Source organism: Lichenostomus cassidix, chromosome 4 (assembly GCF_008360975.1).
Source record: "Lichenostomus cassidix isolate B80296 chromosome 4, HeHo_3.0, whole genome shotgun sequence".
Taxonomy (NCBI): domain Eukaryota; kingdom Metazoa; phylum Chordata; class Aves; order Passeriformes; family Meliphagidae; genus Lichenostomus; species Lichenostomus cassidix.
The window spans coordinates 8,773,979-8,796,782 of record NC_139484.1 but is presented as its reverse complement, the minus strand read 5'-3'; the positions used below and the strand labels follow the sequence as shown (position 1 = coordinate 8,796,782).

Here is a 22,804-nt window from a genome sequence, read left to right as displayed (position 1 = left end):
TAGCATACAAATGAGGTTTGTAATGGGAGTCAAATGGAAACCAGGAGGCCACACTCTTGAATTCTTTAACCATGGAAATCTCTGCTTTGGTACCTAGTACTGGTCAGAGGTATTGAATAAGTCGTTATTTCCTAGATTGTAAGTGTGTTTTGCTTGAATCCAAGCCTTTACAAAAGCAATTGAATGTGTCCTAAACTTTCGTTCATTTTTCTTACCAGATCAAAGAGGAAGCTGTCCAGATGAAAATAGCTAAGCCTCTAATGAGATGATCAGTGAATTGTTTCTCTTTTGTGTTATAAGCATTTAAATTACAATATTGCACTTAGAGCACTCTACACTTCTGACTTGCATAGCAGGATCCAAGCACCTAACACAAGCCAGACAAATAACTTCAGCAATTAGCTTTCAGCACAGGTCCCTGCCCTCTGACCCCTCCTGTTCATCAGAGGCAAGCCAAATACTTTGTTAAACAATATTAATCGGGCCTGGCACTCCTCTAGGGCTGGACACGTTACAAATGGTTTCCTACCAGCAAGCAGCTTGTTTGCAAGAAGCAAAATCTCCTGTATTTTCTGCTCAACAGGAGCCTGACTCAGCCATGCTGGAGGTAAAGCGAAGCCTGATCTGTTTCTGTGTGAAACTTGGGAATGGCAGCAGAGCACCTGCTCAGGTACCATCTGTGTGACACTGTCAGGACTCGTCTGAACTGCTAGCGAGGGAGGGGAGGATCAGTTTGCAATAGCATGGAGTGAATTTGTTTGTTTGTTAGGGGAATTTTTGGGTAATTCCCTCTATTCATACTTAAAAATTTTGTGCAAGCATAGTGGGAATATAAATTCAAGGGCCTATAAGCTACCTATAGACAAAGCTACCTATAAATACAAAGCTACCTGGAGCTACCTATAAAGACAAAGGTTGATGGGACAGATAGTAAAGAAAGCCTCTCTCCTACCCAGCTGGTGCTTTGGGACAAGGACTAGTGTTTACAGCATGTCAGTACTAACTGGAAGGGAGCTCAGGATGAGGTGCTGCCAAGGAATACCAGCAATGTCTGCAGAGGTAGAACATGGTGCTGAGGTGGGAAGAGAGTATTTCCTCTCTGCTGCCCCTCCACTGCACCTCACCCCACACAGGGGTCTTCAGGTGGGGCAGCAGTGGGATATAACCAGGGAGATGCTTTGCCTGAACTTCTGCCTGATTTCCAGTCAAGTCCTTGATTGCTGTCTCGGTTTGAAAGACAGGTGTCTGCCAAGAGAGGTTGAACCTTCCCTTAGGACAGAGAATGTGATTTTTTTCCCCTCCCTCCGAATTATTTAATTTTGTAAATCAAGGGCTTTCAGGCAAAGGTATGGGAAAAAAGGAATATCAGTTCTTTACTAGTATCTATAAACAAGCAATAACAATAATAGCAACCACAACTAGAACCAGAAAACCAATAGCAGATGACTTGTGAGCTGCTGAGCCTTTTCCCGTGTGGTGTAATCACAGTTGCAAGCAGCAGGGGCGCTGTTGAGCTCCCGGCCAGGCAGGGCAGTTGTGATGACTGCCGAGCGGCTGCAGGTGGCGCTGTGGCGCAGGGTCAGGTCAGCCTCAGGCAGCTGTAATGGCGGGCAGGCTGAGAAAGCGCGGAGGGCAGCGAAACAGCTCGGAGCGGCAGAAAGCAGGGCAGCAGGGATAGGAGCTGGGTCTCTCTCTCTCCCGGCCAGCCGGCGAGGCAGCAAGGATTTCTGCAGTCACAGCAGATGCTGCGGTCTCGTGCGGCAGAGGGCAGGGGCAGGCAGCAGAGGCAGCTGGATTCTCCCAGCAGCAGTTGCGAGAAAACGCAGCCTGGGGAAACATGCACTTCCCAGTGGGGAGAAAGGTTGAATCAAAGCTCACCCAGCCAGGAGAAGAAAAAAGCACAGTTGGATTTCCTCTGGTCACAGCCGAAAAGCAAAGAGCAGCCTTTCCTCCCAGCGTCCGAACCACCAGAGAGTGTTCCCAGGGCCGGCTCTTCCCTTACCGTGCCCTGCCCACACACACCTTTTGTCTTTTACAAAAGACTTGATGGCTCTAAAACACCCAACTATTTGTTGCTTAGTAACAGGAATGGGAAAAAATTCCAAATGTACTCAACCCCTGACAATTGCTTATTTGTTTTTTTTCACTGATGTTCACAACCATGTTTACAATTTATAGCTGAAATGAGGTAGGAGCATCTGTAGGTTTCATGACAGGGGCATCCAAGCCCCTGAAGAGAGCCTGAAGAAAATGTACTTAGCTAAACTCTTTCAAACTCCTTTTTTAAGGTATTTGTTTTTACCACCCTTCCTATGAGCCCATCTTTCTAAGACAGAAACCAGAGTTTTGATCTTCTCCCAGAGTAAGGCTTCTCTGAAGCAAGGGTCTAAAGTGATTTTTTTTTTTTTTTTTTTTTGTAAACTCTGGCAGTAATCCTACAGATACCACTACTCTTAACTTGCACAGCTAGAGCAGAAGTTGCCAAGAGCTCTGAAAAAAAAATAGAGGAAAACAAAGGCAGCCGGCTACATGTCAGCTTTGGAAGTTAAAAACTCTGATTTGTAGTTTGGGTATGTTCCAACTTTATCAAAGCCATGTCTTCATTCTAGTAATGAGCTCCGCTGAAAACCAAATTCCTCTCCATAAAACTGACTTTTGATTTCCTAATTTAACAGTAACAGCAGCCTTTCTGAAATGATACTTTCTGTTAGCGATGAGTTAAAAATCAAAGTTAAAACCTTATCCTGCAAGAGGGAGCAGTCTCACATGTTTTTAGACTGCTTATAGTAAGATGGGGGAGGAGTACTGCAAAATTACCCAGCAAAGTATCAAATTAAGATGCTGTAATGATTCAAAATTTAAGGATGCCAGCGCTCCCAACCTTCTCTGCCCCTTGTGATGCAGAAGCCAGCAATAGCCCTTGTGAAACTCGAGTGCAGAGGCTGCCCCACTGCTGTCCACAAGGCTCTGAGGAGGAGCTGCAAATGGGCCAAGCTGCCCTGCTTGCAGCACACGTTTTCTCTGCACTCCCACAAAGGCATTCCTGCTGCTCTGCCAGCCAGCTGCCAGCTCCAGGCCTGGCCTGGGGTTTGCTCTGAGGGTATTTGGTTTTCACAGCCTGATGGCATTTTGGTTTTACATAATCATCTCTTTTCGTTATAAGCTGGGGACTTCAGATAACAGTGATGAAAAATAATTTCAAGTGGAAGCAGCACCCTGGGCACAGATCAAGACAACATTCAGGAATACCAAATATTTCTTACTTCTTGTAATCACCTGCATTACAGCAATCAAGCGTTGACTGGTGTTTGCTGATACCTTGCTTTGCAGGAAAGACAAAGTGAAAGAGAACAGGAAGAGAGGGTTTTTCTGCATTTCTGATAAACCTGTAGTCATGCCCTTCAATGACAAATTTGCCAACAGCAAAGAGTAAGATAAATATCTGCAGTCTGAAGTGTCTGGAAACAAACTCACACATGCTTTTGTTTGCAGAACTTTTCCATCTGGATGAGTAGCAGGAACAGGAAAGAATCTGAAGCCAGGAAAACTACCATACTGCTGTCTATAAAACACTGATAGGATTTTTATATGGAGCCCTAAAGGGAATGACACACAGTGCTTTTTTTGTTTGTTTATTTGTTTTTTTCTTTTTGCCAAATCAGAGAGCTAAGATGTTTGCAAGCAATACAAAATAAACTCAGTCATTAAAACTCCTTCCTGAGATGTGTCTGGCGGCTGATGCCATGGCACCTCCCCCAGCACATGCATTGTGCACCCTTGGGCTGTCCTGGGCACTGCTGTGACACTGCTAATGGCACCTATGGCACAAAAGGCAAGGTAATTAGCAGAGAATGATTATTGGTGCAGCTAGAAAGTAGACAAGTAATCTTTTGGATTTCAGTCCATTGCCTCAGTGTTTTCAAACCAGCACCTAATCTTCCCAGATCCCACTCCATTGCTGTTCTTTTCTTCCTTTCTTTTCTTTCCCCCCTTTTTGCAGGGACAGTGGCTTATTCTGATTCGCTCAATTTCTTTCTTCTCAAGCAGCCACAGGGCAGGCTCACTGTTGCCAGGGATATGGTCAATGCATGTGACATCGTGCCACCAAAAACAATCCCATTCATTCCTGGTGTGACGCTGCTGAAATCCACGCAGCCAGGCTGGAAGCAGGGCATCTCAGCCAGCCATGAAATTTTGTGAAAAGAATTTTCCTTAAAGAAAGTGTTCTTAAAAAATAGCTCTCAGGGAGAAATGTGCAGGTTTTGCTAGTAAAGTGGTTGTTGGTAAAGGTTTCCCTGCCAAAGTCCAGTCAGAGTATCAATGAGGGATGGTAAACACATGCCATTTTGACAAGAAATTAGTAGGCTGTATAGCATTGTGGAAAATATTAGACTTTCCTCTTCCCCTGACCTCAAAAAGCCTGTTAGGAGATTAAGAATCTCCAGCTCTCAAAGGTATAGCTGTTTTACTGAAATTCAATTAATGAAGAATAATATTTTGGGAACAAGAGAAAACACCTCTGTAGCCTGTGGAGTGTTAGGAATAAATGGAAAGTTGCCTGTATAAACAGTTCAGCAACTCTGGGATAAATTATAGGAGCATTTTGTATGCATGATTGCCCATCTGTGTAAAACAAGACCTGCAGTCACACACAGGAATGATGTGCAGAGCAGACCTGTGGGGCAGATATTAACTTGCTGTGTCAAGATCTGTCCCATCACATCTGAGTTTGACCCAAGGAAGTGGAGATAAATCTTAACAAGTAAATAAATAGAGGAAGAGGCCTCACTAAGAGGAAACTCAAGGTATGCTATCTACATCTCTGTTTGTGGGTTTGGGGTTTATTTAGACTGAAGTCAGATTTTGGACTGTTACTTCTCCCCTTGAAGTTTTTTTGGCAGTTCCAGGAGGGTTGAAGGCTCAGATCCAGTGGGTTCCTTCCAGCTGTGCAGCCCAGCGCAGGACACGGGCACTGGCAGGGTGTGGGGAGCTGCAGCACTTCAGACCAGGGATGCTGTCAGGAAGTCTGCCTTGCACAGCTCCCCTCTCAAGTACCAGCTGCAAAATGTCAACACCACCTTCCTCAGAGAACACAATTAATTAAACGAGGCCTAATTAATTAGTGTCAGGAAAGCAGATGTAGCAATTATGGCACAAGTAAACAAATGTACATATTGTAAATTATTCTGCAAAGGATTTGTTCTGAAATCCCTGTGGTCCTTTCACTCCTCCCCACAATGCTATTGGGAAGGCCATCAGGGAAAATGTAGAGATAAACTACAAATTGATGAGGAACTAATGTACTTTTATAAGGTTATATTGTAGGAAAACAATCAGCAAACAGATTCCTTTATTAACCCCTTGGGACTTGGTGAAATACAATCCTGATATTTCATTTCCGTATCACGCAACATCATGTGCCACTAATAAGTCAACTGTTTAAAGGTTTGGGGAGTTTTATTTGAAATGTTTCATATGCAGAAATAATCAACTCTGTATCTTACTTGGAGTGTGTGCTCACTGGAGCAGATTTTGGTCTGATTTGCTGTACTGAGAGTCAGGAATAATGATAAACTTGGGTTAGTTACACTGAATGTAATCTCAGAATCAGAACTCCACTGACCAAACAGTCCTCACCTCAGGCAAAAGGGACACCTTTTGTAGTGTTAGTAGGCACTGATGCAGAGAAATTATCCCTGGGTCAGAGGTTGATGTCAAGGGGAAAAAAAGGCAGCAGCAGGGTGCTGCAAGAGGGACGTTGCAGAGACCAGTGCTCTTCCTGCCATTTTGTGGCTCCCGTTATTCCCCAGATGATATTGGTATCAGTCTGTGTGGGAAGAGAGGCTTCCATGGCCCATGCCAAGATATCTTCTGTATTTCTTCAGGTGACAGATTTTCCCATGTAAAGGACTGCCAAGGAATGAGCTGCTTATGAATGCTGCTCCAAAGCTATGGGCTGTTCCCCACCACGATGAGTGCATTACCCTGCCGGTAGAAGATATTTGTGGATTTTCAGTTTTGCATTATGTGCTTTGTGCTTTTGTGAGTTTCTCCCTGTTTTCAAAAGCCAAGATTTAAAGATGAATGTCTGTTTTATGATGGTGCAATGAGTTGCCAGCCTCATGAGGGGAATGAGTTTGGTTTCTCTTCACAATCTTTCGCTTCTTTACTGCTTGTCTCAATCAATTTTTGTCCCAGTGAGTAAATGAGAGGTGAAACAAGTAATGAGAGCAGTGAAGGTGCAAACAGAATAGCTAGAACAAAGTTCAAAAATAATTCCAAAAAAACCTACCCACAGTAAGATATGTGAGAAGAGGAAAGGCAGCCTGTTCCTGTGCCCAGCCTTGGGATGCAGAATCTGTTCAGGCAGCTGACGAGGCAGATGGATAATTAGTGCCATGGGTTAGGACCTGGGCAGGCGCTGCTGGTGACCTGGTGGTTGCTTTTGGCACTTCATTTGAGAATCTCTTCCTCGTGCTTTAGGTATTTGTAGAGTAGCACATGACCATCTTGCATTAGGGACTGGGGCAGCAACAAGTGTGATCAACTTTTTTGGATCTTAAAAGGAAAACAAAACCTTTAAAATAATGCTTGAAATCCCCCTTTTTAATTCTCTCAAAGTCTGAATTCTCCCCTTTTAAATGGGACACAGGGCCCTATTTCTTCCTCTTCTCTTTCATTTAAGAAATTACCTTTTTTGTGCACATTCTAATGCATTTTAGAGTTTTTACATGACAGCTCTGCTAGCTGTCAGCTTCCAACTGCGCTGAGCTTCCTATGATCTGAGCACCTATTCAGGCAATGGTAACTTTTAATAGTCAATGACAGGTTTTACACAAACAGAAAATAGAAATAATTGTCAGGAACTTAATGCACTAAAAGCTCTTTAACATCCCATTTTTGTACCTTGTATTGTATTTTAAATAACACTTAAGAGGTGGGGGGGTAATTAAGGTAGTTGAATGAAATGCTCTGGTAACAAAGAACATTTTCTTGTTTGTAAAAAGTCATCAGTCAGATCATATGACCTCTACTCATGCAGGAATTCTGAGAGTGAGTCCAGCATCATTATTGCATTACAGAGTCCAAGTACATTTGTGGACCTTGTATCAGTAGATGTCCACAGGCATCACCTTTCCTGCCTCTTCCATCTGTGTGTCCTCGTGCTGCACCCACACAATGCTGGCAATGCCTTTCCAAATCCCTGCTCTATTTCAGGAGTCAGTGAATGACAAGCCAACAGCAAATGGTATCAAATTTGGCCAGGCAGGACAATGTCATAATGAGGCCCAGTAGGGGAGGGTGGCTGCAGTCTTTGCTACCTGCCTGCAGCTGAACAGGTTTCATCTTCATATCCTGTACATTCAGCTTAATTGGCTCAGCCCCTCCAAAGAGAGGCAGCAGCACTGATTTACTGCACTGTATAAATGTGTTTATAGCTTGGCACCAGCACACTTATGCTCACTATTTTCCAACATGGATTTCCAATAAGCCCTTTGCTCAAATGAGTTTGTTAACTTTAAACTGCCTCAAGCTAAAACTGAATTATGAGAGTAAAGCTTTGGGGGTTGAAGCCCAAAACAGCTGGGAAAGGCTCCTGGAGTCTTTGGTTAGTACCTGTTGTGGTTGATATTTATATTAAGAAAAAATAATTTAGAAAGTAAAAGCAAACCTGGGACACACATGGCCTCAGCCTGAGCTGCCTTTCACTTCAGCTGGCACTCAGACCCATCCCATTCCACAGGATTATTAGAGCAGCTCCCGATTTAAGCCAATGTGCAATCTGGACATAACCCATTCCTTCCTCTCCTTATGAACTTAACTTCCAAGAGTCACATTTCCCTGTTTCTGCAGTGTGGTACAACAGCCTGGGGAGCAGTTCATCTGACCATGGTCCCTCCAGCAGTGAATTTCATGGCTTTGTTTGGTCTCTGGCATTCTGCAGAGCAGGGATAGACATCCCTCTCCTCTCCCAGCCTGAGGGTGCTGCAAAGAGGTGCTCTTGGAGCCTCTCAGTGCTGCCCTGCTCGCTACTGGAGGGGCTGGGATACTTCCATGTGGAACACCAGTTATCATCCCTGCAAGGATGGGAAATCAGGCAGAAAGTTTTAGCAGACCCCTAAGTACAGTCCATAATTACCTGTACCTGCTCAAGGTTACATCTCTCCAGCTAAGCATTAGACTGATTTCTAGTTGCTAAAAGCTTGACTTTAACTGGAATAAAAAATGAATACCTTAATACCCATGGAGGAAAAAAGGTTTGTAGAGAATGGAATTAAATTAGGAAAAGTAGAATTTGGGATGAATGTCAGGGGTAAAACAGCCATAGTAATGTCTGCTAAACTGTGGAATGTCCCAGGGTGAGTGAGTGATGGAGCCCCACCGTGTAAAGAATTAAAACAGCATCAGGCAAGCCTCAGGAAATCAGTGTCCAAGGAAACAGCATGGCCTGGCCATGGAAGTGCAGGGATTGTGCCTGTGTGGGAATGCCCATTGTACTGAACCTGTTCTTGTCCTGATTTAAAATCTGGATGTAGTTCTCAGGTAGGTGTGATCTGCAGAGCTTAAAATCCTGCCTCCATTCAAACTGTTGGGAATCTTGCAGGCTAATCCAGCAGCAAGCCCTGAGGACACCAGTGACTCTAGCTGATACTCCCCTGTCCCATCATCATCATGTGGTGCCTTAAAAATTCTTCAGCCTTACACAAGGTAGAACATGGGTATTACTAGGTATTTCTGCTTTAGGACAAATAAGTCTCCTTTTGCTTTTACAATTTTTTTATCCCAAGTTATAGGCTGATCTAAGGAAGCATGGCTGCTCTGTCAGTTGGGTGCTGCTCCCTCTCCACTCCAGTCACTTTTTGTGCCAGTAAAATATTTATGTGACAAGTGAAAAAAATCCTATGCACAAAGGGCAGGGTGCAGTGTCCCACTCTCTGTGGAGATGAGCTTGCATTGCCTTGTTTCTGGATGACAGCCATCTGAAAGACCTGCAGACATAATGAGAGGATACAGTTTTTACTTAAAAATTATATAATGTGCTGGTATCACATTATTAAACAAATTGAACTTGTGAATTTTTGCAGAGTACCCAAAGTTAGGAAATAGTATTTTTGCTGCAGTATTTCTTGGACCTGCTGTGGTAAGTAAATACTGGATTGTGTAGGGCTGACTGAGCCTGACCTAGAGCTGTGCAAACAAATCCATCTCCTGTGGCTTGCCTCCCCCTGCGACTGGGGAACAGGACTTCTGTAGGTAAGCAGGATTGTTTCAAAGATACATGGTGGCAATGCCGGTTTTCCTTTGTAATGCAGAATACATGGAGCCCCTGGATTTTGTCCAGCCACTTAGAGCAAGGTACTCAGTTGCCTCTCTTTAGCTCCCTGGCACCAGTCATGAAACAGTGCTGACAGACCCTTCAACATCTCATGGTATGGGTCTGTTCAGGGGAAAAGTGCCTCTTGCCACTCACCAGATACACTGAAAGGCTCAAAAAAATAGACATGGAAAAGCAATCACCATGGCTACTGTCCTGGCTCTTCACAGATGTTGGATTTCCCATTCTGCAGGTTAAACTACTGCTGCTTCACAGTGCACTTCATCTTCTGCAGTGAGGTTGGTGCCACTTATTTGTCTTCCATATTTTTTCCTATATTATTTTTTTATAGTGTAGAAAGCTTATGCCCTATAATTTTTGGTTTTATTTGACTGGCTCCACTTGCATGAGAACTCCTTTCCAATATTTCCCATCGTGGCTCAGAATGGCTGTGAGGCTGCACCAGGTGGGAGACCCAAGATCTCAGTAGAGATCTGCAGCACAGGTTCACCAGAGATGTCTGATCCAACCAAAAAGTGCATCAGCCTGGGACACAAGATAAATTATTGCAATGGAAGCTGAATCCTTCACTTGCTCTTTGTATTTTCTGCCTTTGCTTTGGGTTTGTTTTCTTCTCTTTTCTTCCCTTGCAATTGTCAAGGCAGCATCTGGGTGTTTTATGAAACAAATGTTACCCATTAAAAGCCCATTGCTGCCTGCCAGAAAGGAAAATGGCATCTTATTGAAAACAATATGTAATTGTTATTGCTGTCTTGTTGCAAGTTATGCCCTTGAAAAATGTTAGGGACTTATTTAGTAGCAACTGATGGTGAGGAAAAGCCTAACTAAGGCAGAAGATTAACTGTTGCATTATTTTTTACACAGCTTCAAACACCATCATACAAATGCTTGGTCAGTTGGGTTCGTAAAATGTGTTTACAATCCCTTCAAGGACATGGAACAACACATTCCCATGATGCTTTTGTTGCCTCAGTGTCACAAATAATTCCTGTTGGGTTTCATGTGGCAGCCTTGGAGCAATGATGGAGATTCCAGTCCTGACCAGGAGAGCACAAGTCCAGTGATGTGTGTAACAGACCCTCTGCAAACACAGTACCCCTTGGGCACTGCCTGGGGGGCCACTGTGCCTCCAAGGACACTTTGTACTTTAAGCTGGCACCTGTAGTGCCAGGCCAGATCACTGGCTGGTAATCTTTTGTAATGCCTCCATCTTAATCTATTTTGAATTGCCTTTTATATATTTATTTTTAAAATTTTATTTTGTATTAAAATTAGGATTAATAAATTCATATTAACAGATTTTTACAAATCAAATTGGGAAACACGGTTTTCTCTTGGAAACACGGTATTAATTTCTACACACTGCAAAGCCCGTCTCTCAGCACAACTTTAACCACTCTTTCTTGTAGTTACCTGCTTTTTATTTAGCAACCAGTTCTAGCTCGTGAATATAACTTTTCCTCTCACACTTCAGACAAAACATCTAAGTCCATTTTTATCATAAACTGTGTAAGGATTTTATAAATGCTGGATAAAGTAGTATAGAACAAATGGTGGGAGGCAGCATAAGGTCACTGTCCTTCTTGCCTACCCAGGAGAGCTGGGACCATAATTCAGAAGAGGTGAACACTCTGATCACAGTAGAACTTTATTTTTAACTATAGTGCCATAACCAATAGTCCCAGAAGAAAAGAGCCCTGGAAAAAAAAAAAAAAAAAGACTATAATACAGTCTTAGCCATGTTTTGCACCTTGTACTGTTCCTGCAAGTATCCCTTCCTCCCCGAGGGGTGCCAGATGTGAGCTGTGTGCCACAGCTTGGAGAGGAGCTGGGCTGAGGATTAAACAGCAAATCAGCACCAGTGCTGCTCCCTGGGATTTCAGTGCTGCATGGTTGGGCCAGACAAATTCCAGGAGTCTGGAAGCCAGGTGCCTAAGATCCCTGTGGCAGGAAGAGAGGCCAGTGCATCCACCTGTTACAAAGGGTGTCTGTGGGTCAGACATTTCCTGGGCACTGTGGGTCCTTACAGCACAGACTGGAGCCAAAACTGGTGGCACAGCTTGTCCTTCCTAAGACTGAGCTACCATTAATAGGATAAATATGGCTGAGGGTAATGACCAAAATCCCTGACAGCCTCACGTTTGCCAGCAGTGGATTTCCACATGCCTTCAGCAAGGATTGGGAACCTTGGCTGAGCCCAGAGCACTGAACGTGCTGCAGATGGGGCCTTGAGACTTCCTGTGCACACGTGAGCAGACAGGCAGTGGGTGGGAAAGCTTGGGGTTTCCATCTTCCCCAAAGCACTGGCAGAAGAGGAATTCTGCCTGGTGTCAAGCACTGTGCGAGGTCCCATAAAGGCACCTCATCACCTCTGCAGTAACAGCTCATAGCCCCTTGTTAACTCTTCTCTTTTTATGGCTCTGTAGGTAAAGGAGTTCATCCTACTGAAATATCCTTGAGGCTGCCAGTAAGGAACTGTTGAACTGCTTGAACTCAAAACCAGATGCACACGTTCACCGTGGGGATCAGTGTGCTCTGATGGGGTGAAACTGCTCCAGCTCCACTGAACAGCCACACAGAGCAGCCCCAGCACAGCTAGAAGGCTCTGAACTGATGCCAGGCTGATGGGGAACAGCATTTTTCCCAGGATTGTCATCATAATCACATTAGCACTTAGTCTGCATGGATGGGGACTTGCTGACAATTCCCTGAATTCCAATTTGGAAGAAGGAGTTTCGTGTTCAGAGAGGATTGTGGGATCGAGAGGCATGGGGATACACAGCAAGCTGCACTATGGAAATCATGGTGGAAATTTCATGTGCAATTTGGAGGCACTCATCAGCATGATGGTGACTGGGAAAAAAAAAAAAGAAAAAAATCTGTAGCACAAACCCACAAGGAACATAAGATGCCCAGTATTTTCCTCAGCTTCATTTCTGATTCCTTTGATAATTCTTGGTGCCACTCTCTGGCACCTGGCCAGAGATCATCACTTTATCCAGCTTCATTTATTCATTTCATATAATTATAACTGTGGATTATGATGACTTCAGAGCTCAAAGCTGCTTTATATTTGCTATAATTTGTCTACAGTTCTACTGAGGGATGTATTTTCAAAGACTGAGCTTTGCTAACAGGGTCACTGAGTGGTGTCAAGCTGCCTTTAGCAACACAGAAAAGGACTTTTTTTTTGCAAATACTGAGTGATCACTGGTCAGCAGTGGCAAAAAGGAAGAACCAGGAAACCTGGAATATGAGAGGCAGTTAAATCCCAGGCAGGGATATCTTCCCAAGCCTGCCATAGCAGTGGGCTGGCAGTGGAGGGGCATGGAGACATTCCTGGGAATTCCAGGAGCAGACAGGCTGGAGCTGCAGAGCCCTTCTGAGTGCCTTGCGCAGGAATCTATGGTGAGTGTCCCATGGAGCTCTGGGAAAGGGATTATGTGTGTTCCAGGAAAAGCAGGGATGCTCTTGTTGTGGGGTTGGCAGCAGCAGGAAGTTGCAGCCCTTCCCAGACTCCTCTCTGGCAGCAAAGTGCCCCAGGCATGAACAGCCTGGCAGTGCATCCACCTGGGGCTGAGGAACCTCCGTGGCTCTTTCAGCTCTGGGGCTTTCTGTCAGCTCTTCTGTCAGGTGATTGAGAGCTCCAAGCCCCTGAGCTCATAAACCCTGGTGATTCCATGCTGGGAACTGAAGCTGGCTTAGGGCTCAGCTCTGCTATCCCAGCTTCATTATTGCTCCTTGTTTTGGGGTGTGTGCCACCCATCTGATGCTCAGCTATGTCATTCTCAGAGCAGAATCAAAGTGGCTGGATCCTGGTTAGCAGAGCAAGGCTTGGCACTTCTGATGGGGATGAAGCAAACGCAGACCTGCCCTTTATCCTGAAGAGTGAAAACAAGGCAAGTTTGCTTTTGGAAGTGTGAGTTTCCTTGTGTTTCTGTGATTCCCTGTTCTTAGGTTGCTCCTTTTTGTCGTTTCACATAAAGCAGTGTTGCCTCCTGCTTCACAGCACAGAAAATAGAGGAGGCTCCCTGGATAAAGCTGGGTGATTTCCTGGGGTCTTCAGCCTTGTTCTGCAGTGGATTTGCTGTGCAAACACCTTACAGGGGCACTGAACAATCCGCTGCTGGGAGGGATCCTTTTTGTCCTGTCTGTGGTGTGCAAACCCCTCACTCCCCCTCAGATCAGTAGCTTGACTCATGTAATTAATGGCCCCAGACAGAATCCAGTATTGGCCTAAAACAATTATTACCATCCAGCTACTTGTTAAATATGTAATTTTTCAGTTTCATTGAATTCTTTCATTCCTGCTGGTATTAGCCTGGCAACCCTCACACTGCAGCAATTTCCCCTTATATTGCTCAGTGTGCTCCAATCCGGGGAAGTCAGACAGGGCTGCATCAGGCCCTGGCATTTAGATCCCATAATTGTTCCTGAGAAGAACTGGAGGCAGTTCAGGAGCTGTGGGCACCACACTGATGGAGCACTTCGCCTCCTCTTTTCTGCTCCTTCCTGAGGCACAGCAGCACCACTCAGTGCTGACAAACACAGGGGCAGGGCTGTGATGGTCAGTGATGGTGGGCAAGGAAATGCTGCTTTTCACTTCCAGGAGAGAACACTTCCCAGACAGGAATAGGAATTCTCACCTGCTCCCCAGGGACTATTGAAGGCTGGAGATGAAATGGCCACATGTTGTTGCTTGGGCCTGCAGGAATGTTCACCACTCTGGGCAGGATTATTGTTTAGCAGGGCACTGCTGCACTCACTGAGGTGGGGATGTTTTAAAAGAGGCCCTTTCAATTCCAGGAGAAACAGATTCTATCCACAGGAACCTGAGGGTGCATTTAACTCGTATTTAACTGGGTGATATCTGCAGCAAGCGCAGCTTTTCCATGTCAGTTCATGTAATTTACCTTACAAACTCAGGAAGGCACACAGCAATCTCAGTCCCAAGGCTGGAATCTTCCAAGGCTGACGTGACAAAGCTACAGAAGGTCAGGTCCTTTTGTCAGTGGAGAGAGCCTTGCCTGCACCACTCATTGTTCTATTGTTCTCCTGTCCTTGCAGGAAGGTAAAATTCACCAAAGTCTATTTAGGTAAAGCAGGGATTTGTTGGTGTTTGTCACTGCTCTTTGGAGAGAATGGGGTCTTCTGGGTGGGCATAAGGAGTGAACTCTCTCTCCAGTCTTGGAAGTGCTGCATCACATCTATTTTGAGTTTCTGATTAATTTTGACAGCACCTTACATATTCCTGTCTTAAAGGTCAAACCTGCTCCTTGCCAGCGACATCTGACAAATGAGAATATTGCTGTTGGAGAAAAATGACATCTGTAATAGGTTAATCTGCGTTTATCAACTGAACCTGAGAGGATGCTCTTGAAAAGTGGTTGGGGAGAGTCACCATCAGCATTCCTGAGTCTGTCAAAAGCTCAACTTAAGCTTCCGCTGAAACAGACTAAAACTGATCAATGTCACATCTGAAAAATATTGGAGGATCAAGGTAGATGCCAAGTTTGCCCAGTCACTTAGGATTACTCTATCAGTTGAACCTGACTGCCTAACTAAATCTGCAAAAGTGCCCTCCAGACAGAACAGGCTTTAAAGGCCCTTACTGTCAAAAGAGTTCCAGAAGTATATTGTGTTTTTCTGATGTGTTTCTGGAGCTGAAAAATAGACAAAAGATCTTTAAAATATTTGGAAAAACCCCTGAACCAACTCAGTATATTCCATCTGTGTCCATAGTGGCACTGCAGGTTTAGCTGGAGTGTTTGGCATAGTAAAATTAATATGGATGTTTGGGCTTCTCAGAGTTTGGGAATATGGCATGCTAGAATCATTTAGGTTGGAAAAAACCCTTAAGATCACTGGGTCCAATCATGAAAATTAAAAGGGCTTTGGACTGCTCAGAAAGAAGTCACTGCCTTGGGTCTTGGTAGTGCTGTGTACTTCAGGCTGTTCAAAGTTGAGCCCAGCTCAGGAGTTGGGTGACATATCTTTTGTAAAAGAAAAGTTAATCTAACTCTACACAGGCTCAGTCTAAAACTGATACACAGAAAAAAATTAACTGTGCCATTTGATAAATAATGCTAAAGCAAACAAACCATAAATTGAAATTATTTCCTTTACAAATGCATTCAGAAAGAGTTCCTGCCAGAGCTGTGCTCTGCTGTGGCAAGAGCCCTCAGTGCAGAGGCTCCAAAAGTGCTGAATGAAGTTACAGAGTCCCTTGGATGTTAAGGTAACACCAACACAGTCCCATGGCAATGAATTGCAGCAGTGTAAAAGCCACCTAGGGCTGGGCTCCTGTTTCCTGGCAGCAGAGCTGTGCTGGAGGCTGAAGGGACACCTGAGCAGTTCATTCCCAGTGCCACTCCCTGTTCAGCCCCTGGGATGGGACAGTGCAGCCGTGGGAACGGAAGTGCCACGGTGGGAGTGAGGCCTCTGCTCTGCTGGCTCAGAGCAACAGGCAGGGGACAGGTGGGGACAGCAGGCTGTTCTCTGGGAGAGCAGGCAAATGGAAAACAGGGAAGGCCATCTCCTTAGCAATTCCACAGAGTTTCACTGGAAGGAGTGAGCTCAGTGTGGTCCAACAGCTCTTCAGCAGGTGCCCACTGAATGGCAGAGGTGCAAATGGTGGCAGTGCAAGTCACTCCCCAATAACTGGGCAACACTGACACTCCAAAGTGAATTCTGTCCTTGTCCAAGTCAATTCCAATTGATTTGGGTGGAGGAATGAATTCATCCTCTGAGTCCTCTTTCTGTGCAGTCTGTCACAGTTACTCATAGTTTGTGTTTGGTGTTACTCAGAGAAGTGCTAAAGCTAAAACCTTGAGCAGCACACCTTAATCTGACTATATAAATAGCTTTAATAACCTCCTCCTTCCATTTTTTTCTTAAGAAATCCTAATTGACTTGGTTTTATACAGCCAGAGTTAATCCAAACTATGTCTCTTCAGGCCACTTTCTGGCCTTGCATAGATCATAACACATTTTTTTCCCCTTTAATCTTTCTCCTGATTGGTAAGGAAATGAAAGGAGTGAGAGAGGATGTGAGAGGAGCTCAGTGAAGGGCAGTTGCAAAGTTCCTCACTCTCACCTTTGAAATAAGGAGGGGGAGCATTGCCCAGCAGGCAGAAGATAGAACTGATGGAGATGCCTTGTGAGGAAAGTGTAAGAAATTAATATCTGTAGAAGCCAGGTGTGTTGAGGGTGTAACTTGGAGATGCACTGTAGGCATTTTCCCCAAAAAGGGAAGAAGCAGTTCTTCCTATTTCTGAGGAATATCAGTGTTGCTGTTACTGCTATTACCATTGTAACTCTCACCCCAGGGCTCAGGCCATCACCAGCAATAATTTCTGCCAGGTTATGGGGATTGGTGAATGTTTCCTTTGCTGCTCAGTGATGCAGTCTCAGTTCTGGTCAAAATCATTTTAGGGGGAACTATGAAGCATAAAAATAATGAGACCAATTTTCACACAGACATCTTTCCCTCCTGAATGCAGGGTGCAATCCCAGCAGAGCAGGGGCAGCTCTCCCTGTCTGTGCTTTCTCTCAGGACTGAACAAGCCTCAGTGTTTAGCAGAAAAGGAGTTCCAATAAACTGTCTCCTTTCTCCTCTTATTGGAGTCCCAGCTGTAGAAAGAATTAAGCAATGAGGTGAAATAATTGTTTAAAATTACTGAAAATGAATCTTGATCACAGCCTCCAAGCTGAAAGCCATGATCATTGTATTTGCATTCTCATGAATGCACATGAAGTTATTGTTGTGCCCCAGAGTAGATATTTGTGTATCAACTTTATCAGACTGAAGTGTTGGTGATACCTCAGTGAGCAGGAAATGGGGTGCCTTGGCTGCACTGCTCATAGTAACTGGATCCAATGTTCATGGATGATTTTCCAGTCCCCCTGTGCATCAGTCCTGATCCTTAGGACAGCTTCCAGCTCCCCACATGTTGCACTGGGAGTGATCTGTGAGCTCTGTGACCCCAAAGGTTTGTAGCAGAGCAGCTGAGCCTTGGCAATGTGTGCAGGGGGAATTGCTGCCCTTGGCCAGGGTAAGGAATCCCTGCTTGTTCCCAGGCAGGAATTCCTGGGGTGTAGCAGTTAGGAATGATGGCCAGATAAGGTCAAAAAGATCAGACTAAAAACAACAACTGCTAAGGGAGCTGAACCAGAGGCAGCCAGGACAAGGCAGAGGGTGAAAATATTGAGAGGTGAATGTGCCAAGACTTGCAAAGGACAGAAAGCAAAAGTCCAAGCAAGCAAAAGAAAACAAACTATGAAGACAAAAAGATTAGTCAATTTGCCTTTTAGTAATGAAATAAATACTTTGCCTTCCAAGAGGCCTTTGTTTATCCCTGGGTTTCTCTGAATATTTAAATGTTTTTTCTCTGAATATTTAAAATGTTCTGTGCCAAACCAGAGCAGTGTTTGAGCTGCCAGGAGCAGCGCTCAGGTTAGATGAGCTCATGGGGCTGAGAAGTGTCCACACTCTCCCTCTGGAGAGGCCACAGAGTGTGAGGTGAGGGTGGCCAGGGACACTGGGATTCAGGCAGCTCTTCCTGTCAGACTAAAAATACTCCCTTAAATCAGAAATGTTTGTTCTCATTAGATCAGATGATTACAGAGCCCACACTTGGTGAAATGGTGTCTGAACAATATTTCTATTCTGACATCCTCCAGTTCATTATTCCTGATAACTGTGATGGTTGGGATGTAAGTAATTCCTTAGAGATGGAGATAATGTGTCTGACACCCAGCAGCCAGGTTGGAACATCTCTCATCTACAATCTATGTTGCTCTAAACACATCACAGTCATCAACACTGTGGATGGAAACTAAAGGGGAAGCATTGCAGCTCCTGTTGAAGGTTTGGGAGCCACACTGGGTGCCAGAGGAGCTGTTCCTCAGCCAAGGAGGAGCCAGCTGGGCATCCACAGCCAGGCAGGAGTGATCTGATCCCAATCAGGCACAATCAGAGCCTTCACTGACGTCCCAAGGCTGGGGCAGCTGCTCAGCTGGTTTTTATTATGCACTGAGGGAAGTGCTCAGGCCTGAAAGTACCTCCCAGTGCTGCTGGATAAGGAGAACCTGGCACAGCTGAGCCACAGCAAGGCTGAAACAACTGGTCAGGATAAATCTGGACATTGGGGAAACTCAGGGGCTTCTCCAGCTTCTGGGAATGGCTAAGAGTGACCCTGCTAGGATTGTGCAGAAATTCCAGCAAGGGTCATCATTCATTGGTGGATGGAGGAAACTCTAGAAATTAAAAAAAAATTCAATAATTAGTTGATCTTTATATGGACAAATGTTGTTTTTCCCCTCATTCCCCTGCTATAATGGGACATCTCTTAACAAGAGTAGTCACACTCCACCAAATGCGTATCACAGAAAGAACATCAAACATGAGGTCTTTTTGTCTCTCACTAACTATAATTTTGGCTCCCAAAAATAGAAGTACTGACCAAATAAATGTTCTTAAAGAACACAGACATTGTGACCATGCATTTTGAAAACTCATGAGTTTGGAGCCAGAGGTAACCTCTGAGTCAGTATTCATCACATTGAGAGCTATTTCTGAGCTGTATCACCTCATTTCACAGCTCCAGCTCTCCAAATTATACTATTTTTTACAGAAGGAACAAGATGCAATTTGTTTTGCCATTACTTGTGTGATAATGTGTGCCATGCTAATGTCATGAGCAGAGATGACAGCAGGCATTGGTGTGAGAAGCAGGACAGGTTGGATTTAGGGTATCTCAATGAGATTAGAGTGAGACAAAATATAAGATAATACAAGCAGAGGAGCACGTGGATCAATCCAGGGATTTCTGTAACAGAAAGCTAAATATGCAAAGATTGTGCATTGGGTTTAATTTACCACTTTCATCTCTTTCTGCTTTTGAAACCTAGTCAGTAGCATGGTATTGGCCAGAGTTTTAAAGAAAATGTCATCAGGCATTATTAATCTTACCAATATATAACTGCATATAAGAAGGCAAGGAAAACAATGCTGTTTATGTTTGTTCTGAAGCCTGCAGATACTGTGGCTGTTTTGCATGACACACATTGGTATCATAAAATGGATATTGGTCTATAAAATGGATATTAAATGCTTCTGGCCAGCTCTTACTGCCGCTCAGGGAACACAGAGCAAGTTCTCCCCTCAGGAACAGCCCTGCTGGCTGCCAGTGCCAGGCTCCAGCTGGGCACTCCCATCCATCTCCTCCTGTTTATCCCACGTGTGTTTCTGTGCTAGACTGAAGCAATTCTCACAACAGACAAATGTGCAACAGGTCCATTCCCCATCACCATCTGAGGGGATGTCCTGATCAATTCCATGACCCTATTGTTGGAAAATAGACCAGTTTAAAAATTTTGTATAACTCTAGTCAAAAGGTTCTGTTTGTCTTTACCCTGGGGAAGAGGAATTTTAGGTTTTTCAGGGCATTGTTCTACCAAGTGAGGTCTGGTGGACTCAACATATCAACAGACTGGGAGTAACCCAAAAGATAAAGGGCTATCAGCAGAACAGCAGCAGGACACCAGTGGCTATCTACAAACATCTACCCCAGACCACCTCCAGTAGGGGTGAAAACACCTGATCTGGAAAGAACTTATAGGAAAACTGAACATGAAAAATCTAATTAACATCAGAGGCAAGGAGATTCGAATCCAGTGGGAAACTGAATACTGGGGTTTGCTCAACTTTGGACCAATGAACACTGACCCAATACATTTCTATGTATTTTGACTGTATAAAATACCTGAAAAATCTAGTAAAACCATGTGTCATAGAATGATTCTGCACACCCAGGATGTGTGGATGAGATTATTTCTGTGGTACATCCTGGCCAGAACAACATCTTTGCCAGATAATAAAAGTAATGCCTTGACTCTCTAACATTAAAAACGTTGTTGGAGGGTTTTTGTTTTTCCCGCAGTTTCAGTGACCCTATGAAACTAAAACTAAAAAACTGGGCATTTTTCTGGTCTCAGAATCGGAGTCTAAGTACTGTGGGGTTTTTTTGTGGGGGTGAAGGTGCAGAGGGCTCAGGGACAAAGTCCTGCATGGTTGGCACTTGGCACCAGTCCCATCTGGCCAGGCCCAGGGCTGTGAATCAGTGACTTCAGTCCTGTGTTTTGGGAGTGCAAAACGAGGCTCACCCAAGCCTTGAGCCCAGAGCCCAGATCCTGCGGTTTGGGGGCCAGGAACAGACCCCAGATCCTGCATTTTGGGGGCCAGGAACAGACCCCAGATCCTGTGTGTGAGTGCTTGGAACACGGAGTCCTGGGCCAGCGCTGTCCGGGATCAGCCTGGTGGGGCTCCGCAGCAGAGCCAGAGCTCCGGCCGAAGCTCTTCCCACAGCCCGGACACTCGCGGTGCTCCCCGGGTGAGGAGCCGAGAGCGCAGCGCTGTGAGGCTCGCGGGGCCGGGGTTTGGGGGCTCGGAAAGCTCCGCCGCGGCTGCAGCTCCCGGGTTGTTCCCCACGGCTGTTCGGGACGGGCAGGGAGCTCCCGGGGGCTCGAGGCGGTTCGGGAGCCGCGGGGTTTGTTCCCGGGCGTTCCCGGGTGGTGCTCGGGGACCCGGTGCGGGCACTGCGGTACGGGCACAGGGGGCGGGGGTGGCCCCGGGCGGGGCTTTGCAGCCTTCATTCAATGCTGCCGGAGCCGCCGCGCCCGTTCAGAGACCCCGAGAGAGCCGGGGCGGGGCCGTGTCCGAGACAGCCGGAGCGGGACAGGAGCGCGACTGGGGCCGATCGTTCCCGCTCCTCGCCCGCTCCTCCTGCCCGCGGCGCGGGGACGGGGAGGGTGACACCGGGACAGGGAGGGTGACACCCCGACGGAGAGGGTGACACCGGGACGGGGAAGGTGACACCGGGACGGGACTCAGGGGGCTCGGGGCACGACAGAGCCCCGGGACCCGCGGGGACAAGCAGCCATGTCCCCCTGCCAGCGCCGTGCCCCCGCCAGCCGCGGCGCCACCTGCCGGCGGGAGCGACCTCGGGCCGGGAGTCGCTGGCCTGTCCCCGCCGGAGTGACCGCGCGGGGCTCCCAGGTGCGCGAGGCCTCAGGGCGGCTGCGCGGGGCGGGGCCGAGGGCATTTAAACCCCGGAAATCGCCCCCGCCGCCATTCTGCCCCCGGCGCTCGGCGGTGGCGGCGGGCAGAGGTGGGGTGGGTGCGATGGCGGGCCAGGTGACGCGCGGGAGCCGCGGCTTCGCACCTCGGCTTCTCTCCGCTCCTTTCCTCCTCTCCTTTCTCCCCCTTACCTTCTCTTTCTCCCTGCCCCCCGCAAACTTCCCATTCCTCTTCCCCTTAGCCTTCCCTTTCCTTCCTCCCCCGCACCGGCTCTCCTGTCCCCTCTCCCTGCCCTGCTGCGTGCCCCGACCCTCCCCTACCTTTTTGTCCCGTTCTTCCCCGCTACCCAGCCCGACCCGTTATCCTTCTATTTCTCCGGCCTCCCCCGACTCCCCCTTTCTCCCCCTCTACTCTCCTTGCCCATCCGGACCCAGCCTTTCTCTTCTTCCTTTCCTGCTCATCTATGTACCCCTCTACCCTCCGGTTCCGCTTATTCCCACTCTTTCCCCCTCATCTGCTCTATCTCTCCGTTATCTTCCTTCTCTCCTCCTTGTACCTTTCTCCCTCTTTTCCCCGCAGCCGCGGGGTTCGGGGCGCCGCAGGATAAAGCCCAGAGGGTCGGAGCCCAGCGCCCCTCCCTGGAGCCCCCACGGGGCCGCGCCCGCTCGGCGGGTCCCCCATGCAGGTCACAAGCACCGCCCGACACCGCCGGGGCTCCGGCTGTCCCCACATCACACCGGGGCTCCCGGGAGGGTCGGGCTGGGGTTGGGGGTTCAGGGTGGGCCCCCTCCTCGGGAGGAGGTCCGGGGGGGTTTAGGGTGGGAGGAGGGTGGGTTTGGGGAGGGTGGGCCCCCTCCGGAGGAGGGGGTCCGGGATGGGGTTAGGAAGGGCTCCCTCCGGAGGAGAGGGTCCTGGGGAGGGGCTTGGGGCGGCTCCCTCCGGAAGAGGGGGCCCGGGGTGGGAGGGGTGAAGGGGGGGTTTCCCCCTTAGCCCCGCCCTGGGCTCGACACTGCCCGGCCCAGCCCGAGCACCTGTGCATTGCCACAACCAGACCCGCCCTGGGCCCCGCATTGCTCCGCCCTTGTCCCTACACTGCCCCGCCCTGCGTCCGACATTGCCCCTACACTGCCCCGCCCTCGGCCCGACACTGCCCCGCCCTTGTGCCTGCATTGCCCCGACACTGCCCCGCCCTTGTGCCGCCCCAGCCCGCCCCGCCCTTGGCCAGACACTGCCCCGCCCCGTGCGGTGTCCCTGTCCAGGGACCATCGCTCGAGTCCCGGCCCCAGGGCTGCTCCCGGTGGACACCCGCGGAGCCCGGGGCGCTGCGGGGATCCCGGGAGTTCGCGCTCGGGTCCTGCTGGTGTCCTGCTCTGGCTGCGGCCGGCGCG

The 22,804-nt window shown here is 47.3% G+C and overlaps 1 long non-coding RNA gene across 3 annotated transcripts; it reads left to right on the top strand.

Annotated features, from left to right (window-relative positions):
- Positions 1 to 581: 581 nt before the first annotated feature.
- LOC146437809 (uncharacterized) lies at positions 582 to 13,254 on the top strand. 3 transcript variants are annotated; one of them, XR_014851547.1, is made up of 5 exons: positions 582 to 670; positions 9,570 to 9,615; positions 10,202 to 10,402; positions 11,764 to 12,745; positions 13,132 to 13,254. It is a non-coding gene; the product is annotated as an uncharacterized LOC146437809 (long non-coding RNA). The 3 variants fall into 3 exon arrangements; XR_014851546.1 differs by having other exon boundaries at positions 9,315 to 9,615; positions 13,135 to 13,254; XR_014851545.1 differs by having other exon boundaries at positions 9,315 to 9,615.
- Positions 13,255 to 22,804: the final 9,550 nt, after the last annotated feature.